This window comes from Pleurodeles waltl, chromosome 5 (assembly GCF_031143425.1).
Source record: "Pleurodeles waltl isolate 20211129_DDA chromosome 5, aPleWal1.hap1.20221129, whole genome shotgun sequence".
NCBI lineage: Eukaryota > Metazoa > Chordata > Amphibia > Caudata > Salamandridae > Pleurodeles > Pleurodeles waltl.
In genome coordinates, this window is record NC_090444.1 from 1,242,336,906 (window position 1) to 1,242,359,595 (window position 22,690).

Consider the following 22,690-nt stretch of genomic DNA (forward strand, 5'->3'; position numbering starts at 1 on the left):
GCTAACCTAAATACAAAATGTAATGTCTAATGCAATGTTAAAGCCAATAGGGAGCTAAACTGAATACAACATGTAATGTCTAATGCCACGTTAAAGCCAATAGGCAGCTAAACTGAATAATTTAATGTGCTACTGGTGAACATTGAACAACAAATATGGGCAGTGGTGAAACACAAAGTCAGTGGTCAAACACAATTAATGGCATAACAGTAGTTTGAGTGGTACATTTTGAATTGTGAGTACATTGAACTGAAAGGCACCTAATTCGTTCAGATAACCTTTCATTTCAATTTATAGATAATTTAAAAACATAATTTTGTTCCTGGCTAAATTACTGAGTTGACTACACTCAAAGCATAACACTTCACTCAGGAACTAAAAGGGACAAATTAAACTGTGTGATGAAAAAAACAAGTTAGGAATGTATTTTTCATTCAAACATGTACCTGTTCCACTGGATTCCCATAAAGCTGGCTATACATGGACTTGACCTCTGTTGTCACCAGTTCTAAATCCTCAGCTGAAAGGTTGGGCAGGTGGTATTCCGCAGCAGGTGGAACTCTGTGGAATTTCACAGAGATTTTAGCTAGGTCCGTGGAATTCTGCAGAGTAGAACTCTGTGAGCTCTGTCCACCCTTACTCTGCAGCACGTTCCCCTGGTTAGCATGCGCTCCACACAACTGGGGTATTGATAAAAAGATAAATCTGTAGGACTTTGAGCGGATGCCATCCCATATAGAAATAGATGGCTGAGGCAAGTGGACACATACTAACATAAGTTAAACACTTTGAGGATTAAAATAAAAATGAAACAACAACCATATGCCTTGAGATAAGCTTGGTGATTCCAGTTGACACCAATTGAGTAAATCCGGCCTCAACGCTACTGAGCTAGTTACCTTCACTTCCTCCAAAAAAAGCTCCCTGGGACTCCCTGCACTTGACCCTGCCTGAGGGGTGGTCTCTCAAGCCCAGATCTTCATACTGGGTCCTCTGTCTATCCAGGCATTTTCCAGCATCACCCTCTTCTCTCCATGATGAGCCTCTGTCCATCTCTCTGCTCCTCAATGGCCATTCCCAGACAGCAATCTCAGTCCCGCTGTCAATGGCAGGTGCCAATGACGGCCTTACTGATATAACAGCTAGGCTACCCCATCCATGATGCACAAAATATTCACGCAGGCATAAACATTTGGGAAAAACTATAGTGACAGAACAAAAGGTAGCCTCTGGACCATTCCTGAAGGTCTTTTGGTGTTGGTGGAAGAATAATCTTAACCACCGGGGTCATATTAGCTTCAAATGCCATGAGGTCAGAAAACCAGCCACAGAACAGTTGCAGGCTCTCTGTTCTCCATGACCACCATCCACTCTCATGCCAGCTTGGAGCCTAGGGGCAACATCAACTGGGTGAAAGGAGAGAGAAGCACATCAAACATGAACTTTCAACAGCTGGTTTTGTGGGTTCCAGGAGGCACAGAAGAATATTAAAGGTTCTGCTGGTGAACCCCATTGGAGGGTGTGGTAGTGGCCCCTTCACAGTCCAATAGGGGCATTTGAATGATCAGCAATCTAGCTTTTTTCACACCTGGCTTGTGGTCCTCCCAGATGATTGTTCACCTTCCCTACCACAACCTGCAGAATATCTTTCTCTGCAGCATCACCACTCAAACAGTGTTATGCTGCATTCGCTATAGGTCGGGTGGTATTGACAAATTAGGGTTCAGGACCCAGTAGGAGTGTAAGTTGATATGGGGGTGTAACCAAAGGTACTTCCATCTACCCGATTGCATATATGTGAAATATAATGCATAGCGTTTACTAGTGTGTGTGTATAATAAAAGTACAATTTCTTTTTACAAGAAAAAACAGTGACTTGACAATGCTTTATTGGTTAGTGCTGTTGTGTAGCAGCAAGATGGGGATGCTAGCCCACACTGCCTCCCCTGAGTAGGACATGGAGTGTTCTGCGTTACTACCCTGAGGGAATCAAGTGCTTTAGTAAAAAACACAACTGTAGACTGTTGGACCTGACCCTTTCTGCACAGTTACCCCCGATTTTTGCCTTTCTCTGCCTTACTTTGGTGCACCCATTTTTGTTGACTTTTGGAAGTCTGTGTACTTTTTCCTTGCTAACCAGTGATAAAGTGCATGTGCTCTCTCTCTCAAACATGGTACAATTGGCCTAGAACTAATTGCTGCATTTAATTTACTTGTAAGTCCCTAGTAAATGGTACTATGTAAATCAGGAGCCTTTAAATGAAATGTTAGGAGTGGGCAGCAAAACTCAATGTGCCACACACTAAAGAAACTTTTTAGCAGGTCCATAGTGCAGTTTTAAACTGCCATTTCCAAGAGCAAAATACACTTTTTGAAAGCCCGAAACCTTCCTTTTAATACTTACAAATCACCCCTAAGGTAGGCCCTCAGTCTCATAGGGAAGTGCACATGGTGTTTAAAATGTAGGGCATGTAAATTTAATTTTTACATGCAATGGCTGTGAAAAACCCCTCAAGCCATATTTTACTGTTGTGATGGGTTCCCTCTCCTATCAATTGACACTGGGTGATCTTATTACACTTACTAAGTGCTAACATCAGATTGGGGACAGATAGCGACATTGGGGGTCATTACAAGCTTGGCGGGCGGCTACCGCCGCCCGCCAAGCGGTAACCACTGTGCGACCACCAATGCGGCCGCACTCCCGCGGACCCCATTACGAAATCCCAGCTGGCCCGGCGGGCGCAAACCAAGTTTACGCCCGCCGGCCCAGCGGGGATGAGGCCGCAACATAGGAGCCGGCTCCTAATGGAGCCGGCGGTGTTGCGGCCGTGCGACGGGTGCAGTAGCACCCGTATCGCTTTTCACTGTCTGCTATGCAGACAGTGAAAAGCTGCCCGGGCCCTGTTAGGGGGCCCAGGACACCCCTTACCACCAGCCTCTTCCTGGCGGTGCAAACCACCAGAAACAGGATGGCGGTAGGGGGGGTCATAATCCCAAGGGCAGCGCTGCTTGCAGCGCTGCCCTGCTGGATTATCACCGCCGGGGCTAAAACGGCGGGAAACCGCCGGCCCCGGCGGTGTGACCGCGGCGCTACCGCCGCGGTCGTAATACGGGTCTCCGTACCGCCAGTCTGTTGGCGGTACGGACGCCACATTACCCCTGGTGGTCTCTGACCGCCAGGGTTGTAATGACCCCCATTATGTTTATACTCAAATGCTGGTGATGATCTATGACTTCTGAACAGACTTCCACACCAGACGTTTCATCAGTACAGCTCTGCCACTTCTTGCCAGAGGGTGCTGGATGCATAGGGGGCAGAAAAGCCTCAAATGGCTTCTAATCTGATCAATATGTCCCCACAGAGGTGAGTGCAAGAACCAGTGCATTTGATAAAAGAGCAGGGGCTGATGAGATATTGCATATTGAATGAGTGAGAAAGAGTCACAGGTAATGCTTATTTACTATTCAATATCCCAGTGATCCCCGCTCTTCCTTTGTTAGTAGCTGTCTGGAGCTGGCCAATGTGTGCTCAGTGTTAAAGGCTGTGTGTGTTTGAGGCAACGATGATCCACCCTCCCCCTTGCTGCTCACCAGGAAACACACTACATGTGACCACCTAATAAATGCCCCTTTCAGTAGTTTCAAACAGAACGTCCTCCTTTCACAGATCATGTGGGGTTTTTAGGAGCGTGTAGTTGGGGGATTTGCCAGAGTAGCAGCTAGTACCTATAGGCCCCAGGGCTCTGGTCTTCCTTTTTTTCCTACTTTTTTGTTATGAGGCTGCCTTTGTATGTGACAGCCTGATTGCCCCTTGCTGTTATTATTCAGTTACAGTTAGAGTTATTTCAAGTAACTATAAATCATGGTAACTATAACGTGCTCTCTAGCCATGCACTTCTAATTACCCCAAGAATTACATAACGTCAATAAAATGTAAATAATTGGTGCACAATTTTGTGCATGCTTCAACAACATGTTGTTCCACCCTGTAAAGTAGATATAGTTCTTCCTCCAAGTCAGAGAGAAATGGGTGGTTTTGTGTGGATGGTGTTCTTCCCACTCTGGGCACATTCAGCCACAGAGCTTACATATACCAGTGTGTGTCACTGGGAAAGGTAAACAAGTACTGGTAATGTCAATAAGACTGACTAATGTGATGCGTGAATTGGCTTTACAGAGTACAATTAAGCGACATTCATTGAACCACAAGAAAGAATGGTGAAGATTTTGTATATTGAATTCCTTCTAGTTATTCTTTTATGATTCATGCTGTTTTTATGAAACCAGGCCGTTATTTGATAGGGATGCCGCTGCTCTAATCATCTAAGTGAGTTGTGTGCCATAAAACTGTCAGTATTTAATACCAGCACATTATTTAAATATGCCTGGGTAAACTACACAGGTTTTGTCGCTCAGTCCGATCCTGTTCCCAGCTCCTTGTGAAGCACAAACAGAGCAAAGCTTCATAACAGCAGATCATCATACTTAGGCCCATATTTATACTTTTTTAAGCACAACTGCGCCAACGCAGTTGTGCGTCAAAACTTTTACCGCCGGCTAACGCCATTCCAAAGCGCCATGCGGGCGCCTTATTTATGGAATGACTTTAGACGGCGCTGCGGACTGGTGTGCGTCAAAATAAAATTACTCACACCAGGCAGCGCCGGCGTATGGGAAAATGGGGGTTGTGCGTTAAAAAATGGGGCAACTCAGGTCTGAGGCAAAATTCAGGCCTCAAACCGGATTTGCGCCATTTTTTTTGACGCCCAACCTCCATTGACATGACTCCTGTCTTAGCAAAGACAGGAGTCATGCCCCCTTGCCCAATGGCCATGCCCAGGGGACTTATGTCCTCTGGGCATGGTCATTGGGCATTGTGGCATGTAAGGGGACCTAAATCAGGCCCCCCTATGCCACAAAAAAAATCTGAAAAAAATACTTACCCGAACTTACCTTTACTTCCCTGGGATGGGTCCCTCCATCCTTGGGTGTCCTCCTGGGGTGGGCAAGGGTGGCAGGGGGTGTCCCTAGGGGCAGGGGAGGGCACCTCTGGGCTCCTTCCGAGCCCACAGGTCCCTTAATGCCTGCCCTGACCCAGGCGTTAAAAAACGGCGCCCATCAGGCTGTGCGTCGTTTTTTAAGGCCCACCCACTCCTGTGCGTCAAAATGACGTCAGAGTATAAATATGGGGCACAGGCCTTAAAGTCATTTTTTGGAAGGGAACGCCTACCTTGCATATAATTAACGCAAGGCTGGTTCCCCCTTCAAAAAATTACGCACATGGTGGAATTTTGATGCTCGCGGGGTCGTACGTCAAAGTATAAATATGGGGCAGGGTTTGTGCCGATTGTGCATCAAAATATTTGACGCACATTCGGCGCAAACAGAGTATAAGTATGCCCCTTAGTTTTACACAGGTTTTCAGTGTCCTGTTTAGATAAACTTCTCCCTGAAATGCCCTCGCGTGTAAAATGAAAGTTTCCCCTGCGATATAATTTTCAGAGAATATAAACAACTATCCAAAAACAGAAAAAGGGCGCCTACATTGGTTGCGAACTAAAGGACCATTCAAATGAATGTACATGCTGTACAAATACATATATTAAATTAAAATTATAAGTAAATAAGATCTCATCCCTGGCAATATGCACACTATCCGTTTAAACAATAAAAATACTGAGATAACTGGACATACATTCTGCAAAGCAGCAGTCCTGGAAAGCAATGCATTATGTGTAGAAGAGACTATAATTCATAGTTATCAGGTTTCTTGCTTAACACCTTAGCTGTTGCCCCCCCCACCCCTGCACCCCTTCCCCTCCCCTAATGCTGAGCCATTTTTTGGCTATTTGGGGTAGTTTGCACTTAGGTCTTAAAAACTTTTTGTCCACATAAGCTATCCATGCTAAATTTGCGTCCTTTTTTCCAACATCATAGGGATTCTAAAAGTACCCAGAGTTTCTGGTTTCACCTGGATGAGACCAAAAAATTAGACAAAACACAGCTAAAATTTCATTTTTTTCAGAAACATTGGAAAAAAGGGCTGCAGAGGAAAGCATGTGTTTTTTTCCCTGAAAATTGCATCAACAAAGGCTTTGTGGTGCTACAATCACCAACTTCCCAGCATTCAGGAACAGGCAGAGTTGAATCAGGAAATCACATTTTTCAACAAAATTGTGGCATTTTACTGGGACATGCCCCATTTTTACTATTTTTTGTGCTTTTAGCCTCCTTCCAGTTAGTGACAGAAATGGGTGTGAAACCAATGCTGGATCCTAGACAGCTAAACATTTCTGAAAAGAAAACAAAATTATGAATTCAGCAAGGGGTCATTTTTGTAGATCCTACAAGGTTTTCCTACAAAAAATAACAGCTTAAATAAAAACGAAATTGAAATTCTGGTACAAGAAAAGCCATTTCTCTCCATGTTTTACTCTGTAACTTTTTCCTGTGATGTCATATTTTCAAAAGCAATACCCCGTAACATCTGCAGGAATCCTCTGATGGTTGAGGAGACATATAGGGCTTGTAGGTTCAACAAGAACCCTGGGTACTCAGAGCCAATAAAGGAGCTGCACCTTTCAATGGGTTTTCATTGTACACCGCATATACAGCAATTCATTTGGTGAAATATAATGAGTAAAAAATAGGTATCAAGGAAACTTTTGAATTTCCAAAATGGGCACAATATAAGGTGTTGAAAAGCAGTGGTTATTTGCACATCTCAGAATTTGGGGGTCCCCATACTAGCATGTGAATTACAGGGCATTTCTCAAATACACTTCTTTTTTACACACTGTCTTACATTTGGAAGGAGAAAATGTAGAGAAAGACAATGGGCAGTGTTAGAAATGGTATCTTTGATTGGCAGTCAGGTTACCCCTTGTCCAAGCAAGGACCCTCACTCTAGTCGGGGTAAGTCACACACAATCCAAATTATCCTGTGCCCACCCTCTAGTAGCTTGGCTCTGAGCAGTGAGGCTTAACTTTGAAGGCAATGTGTAAAGTATTTGTGCTATAAATCTTGCAGTAACACAGTAGAACACCACAGAAATATACCACACAGTGTTTAGAAAAATATATAATATTTATCTGGATAATTGCAGATCAAAGTGATTACGGTGCAATAAGTATATGTTGAAAATATCACTGAGGAAATGATATAAAGGGGGTCATTCCGACCCCGGCAGGAGGCGGGCGCCGCCCGCCGGGCGGAAACCGCCCAAACACCGCCCCGCGGTCAGATGACCGCGGGGGCATTCCGACTTTCCCGCTGGGCCGGCGGGCGATCTGCAAAAGATCGCCCGCCGGCCCAGCGGGAAAGCCCCAGTAAAGATGAAGCCGGCTCTGAATGGAGCCGGCGGATTTTCTGAGGTGCGACGGGTGCAGTGGCACCCGTCGCGATTTTCAGTGTCTGCCAAGCAGACACTGAAAATCTTGCTGGGGCCCTGTTAGGGGGCCCCTGCACTGCCCATGCCAGTGGCATGGCCTGTGCAGGGGCACCCAGGGGCCCCACGACACCCGTTCCCGCCAGCCTCTTCCTGGCGGTGTAAACCGCCAGGAACAGGCTGGCGGGAAGGGGGTCGGAATCCCCATGGCGGCGCTGCCCACCATGGAGGATTACTTTGGCCAGGGGAAAACCAGCGGGAAACCACCGGTTTCCCTTTTCTGACCACGGCTTTACCGCCGTGGTCCGAATTGGCCAGGAAGCACCGCCAGCCTGTTGGCGGTGCTTCCGTGGTCATTGGCCCTGGCGGTCAATGACCGCCAGGGTCAGAATGACCCCCAAAGTGTCTTTAGTCTCTTAAAAGCAACAAATGTCTCTTGCAAGCACAAAGTACTTGGTTTGCGTTCAGAATCTCCGCATGGATCCGCAGAGGAGGAGATGCTTGGAAAACAGGGAGGTGTGTATCAATTTCTCGGGCCGCACATGGCGATGCGTCATTTACTTTTCACGCAGGGAAGGCTTTGCGTAGATTTCCGGCACTCGGTCTTGGATCCTCTTCGGGTTGCTGGGTTTTCGAATGCCCCGGAGATGATGCGTTGAAATCCTGAGGGTGCAGTACGAAGTCACAGGGGTTGCGTCGATCAGGTGGGCGTTACATGTAAATTTCTGCCGCACGACAGGTGCTGCGTTGATTCCTCTCAGGAAGTCGGGCTGAGTCAGTCCGGTTCGGCTTTGAGTCGATCCAGCGAGCCGTGCGTCAAATTTCCGGTCGCAATGCTGGCGCTGCGTCCATCTGCTTGTTGGGAAGTCAGGCTGCGTCATTCCGGTTCGGCGTGCAGTGATTTTCGCACTCCAAGTCAGGCTGTGCATCATTTCTTGTAGGCTGTTCATCGATTTTCGCCACACAAGGAGTTCTTTTGCAGAAATGAAGTCTTTATGGTCCTGAGACTTCAGGGAACAGGAGGCAAGCTCTATCCAAGCCCTTGGAGTGTACTTCTCAGCAGAGCCAGATGACAGAAAGGCAGCAGGGCAACAGCAGGGCAACAGCAGGGCAGCAGTCCTTTGCAGAAAAGCAGACAGGTGAGTCCTTTGGGCATCCAGGCAGTTCCTCTTGACAGGTTGCAGGTTCTTGTTCAGGGTTTCTTCTCCAGTGGTATCTTGTCCAGAAGTGTCTGAGCTGGTGGGGTCAGAGACACTGTTTAAACACCCAACTGTGCCTTTGAAGTGGGGGAGACTTCAAAGAGTGGCTTAGAAGTACACAAGGTTCCCTTTCAGTTCCATCCTGTCTGCCAGGATCCCTGTAGGAGGTGTGGCAGTCCATTGTGTGAGGGCAGGCTACTGTCCTTTGACATGTAAGTGTCAGGTCTTCTACCCTCCCAGTTCAGGAAGACCCATTCAATATGCAGATGTGTGCAAGTGTGACTGAGCATCCTGTGTTTGGGGTTGTCAGAGTGAATGCACAAGGGAGCTGTAAACTAAACCTAACCAGATGTGGATTGGAAGGCACAGAAGGATTTAAGTGTAGAGAAATGCTCACTGTCTAAAAGTAGCATTTCTAAAACAGTAATATAAAATCCAACTTCACCAATAAGCAGGACCTTCTATTACAATTCTGACCATACTAAATATGACCTGGCTAATCCTTTCAGATCAGGATCTACCACTCGAACAGTATATGAGGGTAACCCTAATGCTATCTTATAAAAGGAGCAGGCCTCACAGCAGTGTAAAACAAATTTAGGAGTTTTACACTACCAGGACATATAGAACACAAATGTTCCTGTCCTGCCTTTCACTTTCATAGCACCCTGCCCTATGGGCTACCTAGGGCCTACCTTAGGGGTGACTTACAAGGTAAAAAAGGGGCGTTTAAGGCTTGTCAATCACTTTTAAATGCCAAGTCGAAGTGGCAGTGAAACTGTACACACAGGCCCTGCCATGGCAGGCCTGAGACATGGTTAGGGAGCTACTTATGTGGGTGGCATAACCAGTGCTGCAGCCCACTCGTACCATTTAATTTACAGGCCCTGTGTACATGTAGTGCACTTGACTAGGGACTTACAAGTAAATTAAATAAGCCGATTGGGTATGAGCCCATGTCACCATGTTTTAAGGAGAGAGCATATGCACTTTAGCACTGATTTGCCATGGTAAAGTGCACAGAGCCCTAAAGACACCAAAACTGAGGTCAGAAAAAGAGAAGGAGGAAGGCAAAACATTTGGGAGTATCCCTGTAGCAAGGCCATTTCCAACAAGCAGTAACACTTGTTCTTCTATTCTGTGCTCCCCCATGTCTCCCGATAACAATGGTACCTCACTTGTGTGGGTAGGCCTAGTGCCCATGAAAGGAAATGCCCCAAAAAGCAACATGGACACATCAAAATTTTACATTGATATCTGACGTGATTTTTGGAATGTGCTTAGCTATGGATTTTGGCCTCTAGCTCAGCCAGCACTTAGGGAAACCTACCAAACCTGTGTAGTTTTGAAAACTAGACACCTAGGGGAATCCAGAATGGGATGAATTGTGGGGCTCTTCCCAGATTCTGTTACCCAGAATCCTTTGCAAACCTCAAACTTCGGCAAAAAAAACACTTTTTCCTCACATTTCGGTGATAGAAAGTTCTGGAATCTGAGAGGAGCCACACATTTCCTTCCACCCAGCATTCCCCCAAGTCTCCCTATAAAAAAGGTACCTCACTTGTGTGGGTAGGCTCAGTGCCCCCAACAGGAAATGCCCCAAAACACTACATGGACACATCACATTTTCTGAAAGAAAAATTAGCTGTTTTTTGCGAAAGGCCTAGGTGTGGATTTTGGCCTCTAGCTCAGCAGGCACCTAGGGAAACCTAGCAAACCTGTACATTTTTTAAACTTAGACACCTAGGGGAATTCAGAATGGGGTGACTTGTGGGGCTCTCACTAGGTTCTGTTACCCGGAACCCTTTGCAAGCCTCACAATCTGGCAAAAAAACACTTTTTCCTCATATTTCGGTGATGGAAAGTTCTGGAATCTGAGATGAGCCACAGACTTCCTTCTACCCAGCGTTCCCCCAGGGTTCCCGATACAAAATGGTACCTCATTTGTGTGGGTAGGCTAGTGTCCACGAAAGGAATGGATCACACAAGGGTCAATGGTAGTCCTTAAATGAGGGCTACTATTAACCCTGGAGTGATCCATTCCTGACGCAGGCACTAGGCACAGGCACACAAGTGGGGTTGTGTTTTTATCAGGACAAGTGGAGAAACACTGGGTGGTAGGAATTATGTGGATCCCTGCACATTCCTGTAGTTTCTGTGATGAAAAAGCAAGGAAAAATAGTGTTTTTAATCAACGTTTCACATTTGCATGGTATTCTGTGTAAGACAACTTTGTGACATCCTAACGCACCACACTTCCATGCACTGCCTTGGGTGTCTAGTTTTCAGAAATGTCTGGGTTTGGTAGGTTTTCCTATATGGCCGCCGAGCCCAGGACCAAATACTCAGATGACTGTCTTACAAAACTAGGCTGTTCTGTGACAGGTAATTTTGATGTCTCCACAATCCGTTTTGGGCTCTTCCATGTCGCGGTCACTTGCCCACCCACACAAGTGATGCACCGTTTTTCTCTGGAGACTTAGTGGAACGCTGGGTGGTAAAAAATTTGTGGCTGACTGCAGATTCCAGGACTGCCCCTCACTGAAGTCACTGAAGGCAAATGTGTTTTTGAAGCAAAGTTTGTGATTTCAAGGGGATTCTGTCAGAAGGAAAACTGATGAGAGCCACGCAAGTCCTGAACCCTTGGACTTCCCTGGTTGTAGTATGTTAAATTTAACCCATCACTCGCGTTGGTTGGTTTAGCGCCTCCCAAAATTATGGTTTCAAAGCATGAATACTTATCAAAGTATCTCAATATTGAAAACAAGCCTTCTGAAGGTGGGCCATAAAGCCGCGTCAAGGAATCAACCTATTTATGGTCCATTCGCACACCATTCACGCACAACAAACAACCCTTTCATACTGCTGGCCACATGCCAAATCGAACCAATCACTGCACTCACTTTAACTTACCGCTGCCAGACAAGGGCCCATCACATTCATACGCCACAGGATGGAATATGTTTGACTACATTTTACCACCTGTCAAGTAACCGTCTCCTCAACATTACCGAAGGCATGTGTAACAAACCTTTACTAATGACTCCCATGACAGCCAGCCAAGGCTCAGGAAGACATGTTTTTCATGCGCCTTAAGTGCACTCACTGTGCGAAATCCAACTGCTTCTAGTTTGTGGATGCAAGTTGGGGATGTACGAGTATGCTGTTCAAAGCGATTCCTCGAACTGAGTGAGCATATCTACCTTCGAAACGAAGGCAGACATACTGGGGAATTCTTGTGATGTTCCCTAGAGAGAAGGTCATAGGCTATGAAAAAGGGTAGTGTTTGCCACACAAGGGAGTCCGTGAGAACGTAGCATATGTCCAAGCCAACATGATGTGCAGTGCTGTGACTGTAATGCATTTATCACACAAAATATTTAACATCTACTATGTTCTGATAGAGGATAAACATGAAAAGCAGGTCAAACACTGACCCATACGTGTCATTGTCCTTCAGTGCTGGGATGGCACCAATGGGTTTGAACCCATAGGTGTAGATGATGCATCTGTGCAACCTTTACTATCTGCCTTCTACCTATGCAATATCCCCGTGAAGGCACACCTACCATGAGCTTTCTTTACCCATTCATGTCTGTCCTCATCAGAGTCCTGACTAATCCTGTATAATTGGCAAGTGAACCTATACTAGTTTGTGTATGCAAGTTGGGGGTGTCGAGTGTGCCTTGTGAGGTCTATCCCTCAAACTGAATTTGTATATCTACCGTTGAAACTAAGGCAGACATGCTTGTGAAAAATTCCTACGGTCTCTAAAGTAAAAAGTCAAACAAATATCCTGTGGGACTCATTCACCAAAACTTCTACTTTTGCTTTGAAAGTGAAGGTACAAATTGAGTTTGCACACTTTCAAACAAGTAGAAATGTTGGTGAATTTGTCCGACAGGACATTTCTATGACTTATTACACTTACTCTGGTTCTCGTTGGCAATCATGGCGGTCCTTGTGCAGCATACATATGTTCCCTAACAAGTACTTCAAAATTCAGTCATGCCTTTAACTTTTTGCCACACATGGTACTCTGTGACAATGTGGCATATGTTCTTTCCACTAGTATGTGCAGTATGGGTACTATAATGCACGTTAATTGAACAGAACACCTACCACGTTCTGACCTGTGGATTTAGGTGTCAAGCAGGCCATAAGGAAGTCCATGATTTCCTGAAGTAGATGAAGAAAATTCTGCGGCTGCTTGCTTAACGAAGCAATGCCTCATGGACGATCAGTATCCATGCACAGACACTGAAAGATTTACCCAACGGCAGCTCCACCTCAGTCGATTTCCCAGAACTTTGCTTTAGTATGATGCAACATAAAGCAAGAAGGGACACAGAGGCCTGGTTGAGATGGGCACTGGGGACAGTAATACCATCTCTCCAGCCGCTTTCCATGCTTCGAGCACACTTTACAGCGACGACATGGACGATCATTTTTGGGTATTTTAGGAATGTAATCAGCAAAGTGTTGCTCCTGCAGCCTTCAGTACACATGAGGTGGAGGCTGCTGATGCTTCTATAACAGCAGTAAGGCTTTCAATTACAGACAACTGGAAGTCAAGGAAAGTCATGAGTTTTCCTGTGGTTGTCTCATGGTAAACAACATACGCATCGTATGTTGCCATCTGGATCAGGTGGGTAACCAGTTTCTTGTACCAAGTATGAGTTTTACAACACGCATTGTATGGTTGAAGAACCTGGTCCTTCTTGCCCACTCCGCCCATGTACTTATTTTAATTAAGTATAGAGATGGGCTTGTGGAATTTGGTCATCTGACTCCAAACCTTGATGGAGGAAGTGTTCTCATCATGAATTGTAGTGAGCACGTATACATCATGCCTATCTAAGAACTTGACTGCAAGCAGTTCGTTGGAACGCAACGCAGTACTCTGGGATTTCTGTAGCTTCTTACAAACAAGCTCCTGTGGGAATCCTTTGCAGTTACAACAAACTGTGCCGAAGGCCACAGTGCCAGCTTTGTAGAGCTCACTGAACAGCTCTACTCCTGTGCAGAAATTTTCCACATAAAGGTTATTACCTTTGTGAAGGAGTGGCTGGACAAGTTCCCATACAATCCTACCTGTGACCCCTAACGCGGGAGGGCAACCTACAGGGTTTAGAGTAGAGTCCCTCCCTGTGTACACTTTCAACCTATACACATAGCCAGAAGAGCTCTCACATGGCATGTACAGTTTTAGGCCATAGCGAGTTCTTTTGCTCGCAATGTACTTTGTGAACAGCAGCCGTCCTTTGTACAGGATCAAGGACTGATTGACTGCTATATTCTTTCCAGGAGTATAGATCTCTGGAAACCTAGCAGACAAATGTTCCACATGAAGCCAAATTTTCAACAACCTGTCATGGTCTGGATTCTCCCGGGCAATGCAGCAGAATTGTCATTGAAATGCAGCATGCACTGCAGTAGCAAAAAAAAGGATCTCTGCTCATGTATGGTGCAAGTCATCTAGTAGGACTGCAAGGTGGGTTTCTGCAATAACCCCATTTTAAACGTAAGGCCCAAACATATCTTCAACTCCACCAGCGAAGTGGGAGTCCACTGGTGTGTCCTAGAACAGGGCCCTAGAGTGCCTCCATTCTCCATTCTGCACAATTTCCTGAAGGAAGTCAACATTCACAAATTGATGGACATAAGCGACTGGCAAAAAGGTGGAAATTGGGGCTGAACTAAATTGGGGGCTGCCCAGAGAGCACTCTCTCTGTGCTTGCGGCCGCACGCACCTGCACTCTCAGTTCAGCTAACCGGCTATTGCCCCACTGCACAGACTGTGCTTGCAAAGGGACAGCACGACTGTTGTCATCATCTCCCTCAGAATCACTGTAAGAGGTGTTGTCAGATAGGACTCTGCCGACTGAAAAATCACTCCCCGATTCTGCCCCATTGTCCTCTCCATCTGATACTGTCTCAGTCTCTGATCCTGCCTCAGAACTATACTTCATAACCTGAGTTAGGGCTTGAGCAGCAGTCATCCAATGAGATGCCATCTCTGCTACTGAATAAACTGTCCCTCTAAAGTACTAACCTACGTAGAAGGCAGATAGAGTCACAACATTGCTTGTGGGTGTGTGTGATATGTCCAATAGTAAATATCGTCTCCTTCCTTTGCTTCTTCTCTGTTTCAGCAGATTCTCTGAAGACACTGAAAAAAACCCAAAAAAGACACACTATTGCTTCACCTTACCACATACCCATCATCACAGCCTTTAGCGCTGGTGGCACCTAGTGCGACAGTCATTTTTGGTGCTCTGCCTCCCATGGCCTCCTCTTCTAATTCCCTCAGTACCACCCAGCAGAAGTGCCTCTCATATCTCCATAGCCCCCCTCCACATACATTTCATTTGTTTTAAAGCACAGGTAACACCCGGCTTTACTAATCCACTCAGCTAAATACATGTATATCCTTTGCAGCAGGCAAATAAGCCATCTGTGCTACTTTATGGGGTCAAAACTGCCACTAGACAAAAGACAAAAATACTCTAGCTCTCTCTCGCTCTCTCTCTCTACATATATATATATATATATATATACATATATATATATATATATATTTATTTATATATATTTATTTATACATATATATATATAAATATAGATAGATAGATAGATAGATAGATAGATAGATAGATAGATAGATAGATAGATAGATAGATAATCATATATATCACTTTTATATATGTGTGGTTTCCTTGGGGACAGATTGTGGATCCCAGAAAACAACACATGTAATTTTTTTTATAAATAAATATATATATATACATATATATATATATATATATATATATATATATATATATATATATCTATATATATGTATATACATACATACATACATATCTATACAGATTTGTCTCTCTTTAAATATATATATATATATATATATATATATATATATATATATATATATATATATATATATACAGAGAGAGAGAGAGAGAGAGAGACTGACTCTCTACATAACTTCTCTTTTATTTATGCATGTGTGCTTTCCCTGTGGCTGATAATGACCCCATGGCAATGCCCAAATGCTTAAAGAAAATGCCCCCATAGGGGTCAGTCCAAGGGCTGACCCCAACTTTTTGTTTTAAATTTAAATATTCCCTGGGGAAGCGCAATCGCCCCCTAGGGAAAAATCTATAACATATTACCCCCCCAGGGGTCTGCCTATGTAGAAAGGGCCGACCCGCCATTTATTTATTTTATTTAAAACATGATTATTTAATATTCTGGAGGGTGCAATCGCCCCCCAGAAGAACCCCAACATATGCTTATAAACTTTTACTGCCCCCACGGCGGGGCCAGTGGTCATGACCTGCACCATGGCGGTAGTGTCACTAATGAAGTTATCACAACACATTCTTCCTTACCCCTGTACTGTGTAATACTGATCAGCATCATTCCCAGTGTCACTTGGCTGTGAAATAGTTGCATTAATGGTCCTCAAGCATTGAGCTGTACAGCCCCAGGCTGGAAACTAGGACCTGTATCCTCTACAAAGATTTCAGCAGCCCTTGCTCCAAGATGTAGTGAGCCACTAGAATCACCCCTGTGGAAATCTACCCTGTACATCCTCTCGCCAGGTGTGGCCAGAGGCTATAAATAAAAGGGTCGTAGACCACACGTGGCCTTTGGCCTATACCACCACTCTATGTGTATTTATATTGCACTGGCTGGGCCTATTGTGCAGCAGGAATTGAATGCTAACACATCTCTGCCTGCTACATTGGTGATGAGGATCCCCCCATCTTCTCCTGCATCTATGTCCCAGCTGCACCAGTGGGTCTGCGCTGCAAGCAGGATTGGCTGCACCGGCAACCCTGGCCGTGCTCCAGTGTGGCCACCACAGCCCGCAGCTCACTGTGGGCTCTCCTCCAGTGATCGTGAGGACCCTGAGAGAAGAGTCTCTATGGCAGTGTCCCTAAGCGCTTACGTCTACATCCAGCGCTGCTGCCAGGCTGTACCCGGTGGACCACCTGGCATGAGGCATTACAAAAAGCCTGAATCACCGCAAACCTCAGGCCCTTGTGCAGCGTGCGAGAGGCGCCACAGCCATACCCATTAGCTGTCTACCGAGATGTAATCTTGCAAGTGGCAAGCCCAGGATGATGTCCAAGAAGAAGTAAGAAATTTCAGACAGCGTTTTCCTTCGAATGCAGAAAGTATGTACCACAACCTACTTGTTACACTTGCATAGGCCTCATTTGCCTGCACAAAGAGACAGGCTTGTGCAGCAAAGAAAGGAAAGACTTGGAGGATCAATAACAAAAAACAAAAACAAAACAAAAAAAGAGAGAAAAGGGGTCGTTGAAAAGAAAATAACACATTCCAGAAAAGAAAGAGAGGGAAAGTCAGGGAAAGAAAAACAAAAAGTAACACAATCCCCACCTCACAAGCAAAAGGAAAGGCAGGTGAGTCATGGCCCATGCAGCCCTACACAACACCCAGCCATGTCGGATGATCAAAATGCAGCACCCCCCAAGAACAACCACTGAGACAGTTTCCCCTGCAACACGTGCTACTAGACGAGGTGCAACTCTGCCTCGAGCTAGCCGACCCAGAGACTCCATCACCCTGATGAAGGACCCAGGTAGCAAGGCTAGAAAACTACTGTGATGCCACCTGGGAAACTGATAGTGCATTAAAATACTTTCTCTTATTACATTACACTGGAGATTAAATCTACAAACTGTTTGAGCACCACCCCAACACCGGTGTGAGGGATGACTATGGTGCAGCAGTAAGAGCCCTCAATGCACATTTCGATCCTCAACTTAACCCAGACTTCGATTGCTTTAAACTCTGCCAAGCTCTCTAATGAGAAGGGTAGTCTATAGACAACTTTCATGCCCACTTGCATGCACTAGCCAATACTCCAGATTAACAGCAAAACGAAATAAGAGCACAGCTTATTCAAGGGTGCTGCAACAAGACACTCAGAGGCCTTATCCTGAGACAACTAAACATCAGCCTCCCTAGATGACATTCTCATTATGATGAGACCTCATGATCTGTCGGCTGCCAGGACTGTTGAAATGGAAATCTCCATAACCCAAGCTCTGGAGAAGACCCTACAGAGAAAGTGGGATGAGTTGATGCCATAAACGCAAGATGGAAATCAAAAAGACCCAGAATGTCTGCTTCCTCACAGATGAGATCCTTCTGCAAATACTGCGGCTGTGAGGGACACTTCCGAACAGACTGTCCGGCAGAAGGCCACAGGTGCTGCAACTGCAGGAAATTAACCTATTTTGCAACTGTGTCATGAGAGGGAACAAGGGGAAGAGGTCTCAGAGTGAAACAAACCCCTACAAGAGCAATAAGGTAACTCCCCGTACGAGCCATACATGCAAGGAGCCACCAATTACCCAAAATAACACAGACACTGTCTAGAGGACTCATCACCATTATCCTAAGAGGATATTTTTCATTTAATTTATGAATTACCTAAATTGACACAGCATGTCACAACCATTCTGTGTGGTAGAAATCTCTGGGTCAGAAGTAAAAGCCTTGATAGACACTGGCGTTTCAGTAAATGTTATAAGCATCCAGCAATACCGACTCCTCTGGCCTAAGCCGACCACTGACTCAGTGCAATACCAAGATATTCACATATGGAAGCCAATCAAAACAGACAACGGCTCACCCTTCCAATGGTCAGAGTTCTAAGACCTGCTTGAGAACCTAGGAATACAACTTTGTCACATTCCACCTCAATTGCCACAAGAAAATGGGGAACCCAAATGCCTCATGCGTTCACTGAACAAGACACTCTGAATTGCCGTATTAGAAGGTACCTACCCTAAATTCAGCCACCAGAGATTCCTGCAAGAATATTGCGGGACACCTCACTAGCAACAGGCTATGGCTCCTTTGGTCTTTGATGCTCAGTGAACACCGGAAAGATATGATTCCCATTCATCATAGATGGCAAGCACCACCCTATGACCCCATGGATACCCAAGCTCAGTGCGTGCTAAACAAGACATGTACAAGTTTGAGAAGGTGAGCAACAACACAGCAGCTACTGCCAAGTGACAGTGTGATCATCAGAGACTGAAGTGATGACTGGGGTGCAAGTTCAGGATGCCATTCAAATCAGTGTGGCCTGTGCTCCGTGTAACTAGCAACATGGTCACTGCACAGAAAGGAACCAAAGACGTGACCCGAAGCATATTGTGGTTCCTGAAGGTTGATCTCCCGAGGCCCCAACTAGACTCTGAGGAGAAAAATGTTATGATGGACAGCTAGATCGATCGGGAGAGACTCAATGGTGCTACCCCAAGCATCCCAGCACCAGAACGACCCAGTAAGGAAGGAGGAAGTGACCTGAGCCAAGGCACAGGAGAGACATCCACTCATCGATGCAATCAGTGATACAACCTCATACTTAAACCCCAAAGAGCCAATGGTATGATTGCATCAGTTTATATATAAGGCACGGTGTGGGGGACTGTTCTGCACCACCGTGGCATAAAATAAAATAATGCTATGATGGCACAAAGGGCTTGTAAATGAGTCCCTTAGACTTTTTTTTTTTTTTTTTTTTTTTTTAGTCAGTCATGATCACAAGACATTTTACAGACTTATTACCATAAAACAAAGCTAATTTAAAGCCAATGAAACATCAGAATAGGCCACTATAAAAAGTAACACACAAAAAATTGAGAAAGCAAAAAAGAAAAAAACAATGGTAATAAGGTTGAAATAAGCCAATTATAGAACAATACAATTCAACACTAGATGAGACAGACTCAGACATGTTGGAGCTGTTTAAAGGCATGAAGGCCTCTAGCCTTAGAAATAGCGAAGTGCGATTCATATATCTGACAGAAAAGTGCCCACATCTCTTATACCTTTGGAAGAAAGGAACGTATGCAAGACCTAGCTAAACACATCCGAGCAATAGTAATTAGTATTTGGTATCAATGAAGTTTGCCTGGTGTTATAGTCAATTTTGTGAGCCAACATAAACACCCTAGTGGATAGCTGAAAATCGTGTCCAAGGTGAGATGTGGACAGCTGAACAACGCCGACCAAAAGGCCTGCAATGCAGGACAACTGGCAAACATGTGTACAATATCTGCTGCGGGCAATCCACACTTGCAACAATGAGTCTTTTCAGAGAAACAGCTTGTAGCCCTTATAGAGATCCTTTCAGGGGTGTGACAGAGCACATAGATGGTCTTACACTGCTGAAGCTTTAAGCTGACAGAATGTACAGAGTGATCAATATTTTCAAATGCACCAGTGATCTCTTCAGGAAGAATGTCCGAGTTGAGCATCCTACTCCATTTAGAGCCCAACAGTGAACTGTCATTCGTATTAAAAAATCTGATATGGTGTCCTTATCAAAGCCTGGGTGCCTTATATAGCTATACAAGATATCAGAGTCTTCCAAAATTGCCCAGTCTTTACACCCACGCAAAGAGAAATCATGTAGCTGTAAGCAGTTAAAAAACTGATGGGGATGGTCAAAAGAGGTTGGAAGGAAATAAAATGAACAAAACCCATTATGGTCAAACAGCTGCCACAGTCTTCACCCCTACAGTTGCCCAGGCCTTACCTACTGAATCAGGGAAAATAGAGGAAAATTCTGGGCTCCTTCAAAGTGGTGTATATGTGTGCAAGGTAGGGAAGGAGTAGTCTGAGCAGATTTCTCTCCAGAAACCAATAATGTCTTTAGTAATTTTAAACAAGAAATTGGGATCAGGAAGTCTTAGGGCCTGATTTAGAGTTTGGCAGATGGTGTTATGATGCCATTTTATCCTATGGCATTAAACATAGGGATTGCACTAGCATTGGAGAAATGGCCTAGTCCCAAGATCTACTTTTCATCCTTTAGCCAATCTATTTCAAGATTTGTATGTTCTCAGTAGGGTGTTAAGTATGCCCTTTGGACCCTAGTAAAACAGATGCAAACTTTTTGCAAATGCCTTAAAGCTATCCTTTGATATAGGTAATTTTAGATCTCTACATTATTATCATAGATGTTTATGTTTTTTCTTAAATATCAGCTTACTCCCATACTAGATAAACTGCCTGATCAGGTCCACCTTGTGTGGGGAAAAGGGTGTCCGGCCCTGATTGGCTCCATTGTGTCCCCTGTCCCCACCCCTTCGCTCGTGTATTTATGTTGTTGAATGTCAATCCTTTTTTACAGGGGTGTCACTCCCTCAGAACAAGTTATGTTAATGTTGAGATGAGTTTGTTAAGTCTAGATGCAATTTCCAATCACCATTGTTACCTGGGCCTCTGCTGGGTATACAAGCTTCCGCACGTCTTCACCATTGGGTGAGATGGAATGCTGGGCTACTGGGTGTATTTTTATATGAGTGCTTGAATGCCATTGCTGGCTATGCTGTGTCCCATGCCAGTGCACTGTCAATTGTTTGCTGAATGTCAAAATATAAAAATGCACTCAAGACACATTAAAAAATAGATAAGCTGTCTGATCAAACTATTGAGATCACTTCAGTATATAGGGCCTGATTACGACCTTGGCGGATGGGATACTTCGTCACAAACGTGACGGATATCCCGTCCGCCGTATTACAAGTTCTATTATATCCTATGGAACTTGTAAAACGCCAGGCGGGATATCCGTCACGTTTGTGATGGAGTAGCCCATCCGCCAAGGTCATAATCAGGCCCATAGTCTGCTTCATCCTCTGCCAACATCGGTAGTTGAACTTTGAGTGATGTTAAAAAGTACCCTAGGATCAAATGAAGTAAGAAAGCTTCCCAGATGTAGTGGACCCTCATACGGGAACCATTTTCAGAAAGTGTTAAGAATCAGGCTTCCTCACTGTTTAGTCACATAATTGTCTTTCTTGCAGATTTCATTCCTGATTGTGGCCTGAGTTGACAAATTCAGAAGCCATAAATTAGAGTGTGTTATAGATTTTTGTGACTTATTTATTCTTCTTTTGTGTTAGTGTTTTTGCACGTAGGTTTTCACAGTGAACTACTTACAGTTTGTCACATATTATAGTTTTGAAATGAAAATTCTCTAAAAAATTGAAGCAAAAAATAGAAGTCTAACTGTAAAAGCTTCATCTAAATGGGACTTCACTCAATTTTTATGCGGATGTAAAGAGGCTACTACCATAACCAGGTTACTAGTACAGGGCGCAAACCTTAGGTCAAAGTATCTTATAATTAAAAATAACCTCAAGAAAATAATAGAACCTATAACATCTTGATCACTTTTCTTTTTTTTAAATAAATGTTATTATTGAAGAGGCATTATTTCTCCATACAATTACATAATGATCCCCAGAAGGGGAGGAAAACCATAGCGACAACACTACAATAGAATAGGTTCCGGAGAGAAGAAATATATGGGGGTAAAGCAGGGAGGCATAAGAATAGCTAGGGAGGGTATAGGAAAGACTACAGAGTCCATTCCTGTAAGAGCTGTGTGTCCATATTCAGGTCCTTATCTGGAGACTCAGACCTCGGGTCCCCCTTTACGTGTAGAGATCAGCTTATGGATGGATTGTAAAAGAGGGGGTGGTGAGAGTTTCCGTCACAGTGTAAATCCCAGGGTGGGAGAGGTAGCTAATGGGATAATGAGTTAGTTTACCAGGGGTGTGTCAATTCAGGTGGGGTTGGGGTTTGCGGGTTTTTGCAGGGTGCGTAGGCCTTAATGAGGCCTGTTAGGGCTAGCAGTAAGGAGGGTGTTATGGCAGACGGTGTGGATACTTAGGTCACTGTTGCTCAGGGAGGCTTATAGTAGGTGCCATTTCGATTCTCAATCAGTAGCTACTCAGTCGATGCAGTCAGTGGCCAGTAGGTTATGGGAGTGGGGTATGATGAGATTGAAGGGGGTATTGAATGCGGTGAGGGGTAAATCTGTATATGGATAGTCGTTATTTCTTTTTCTCTCACTGATCAATGGCAAGGGTAATCTATTCAGCCTTTCTTGGATTCATTGGGTCTCTCTAACGAAAGATGACCAGATCTGGGTAAAGACGGCCATTTGATTTTGAAGAGCATACAGGAGTCTTTCGTGGGCTGCGGTACGTATCATTGCTGCCAGCCATTCCTCCGAGCGCGGCGGTGTAG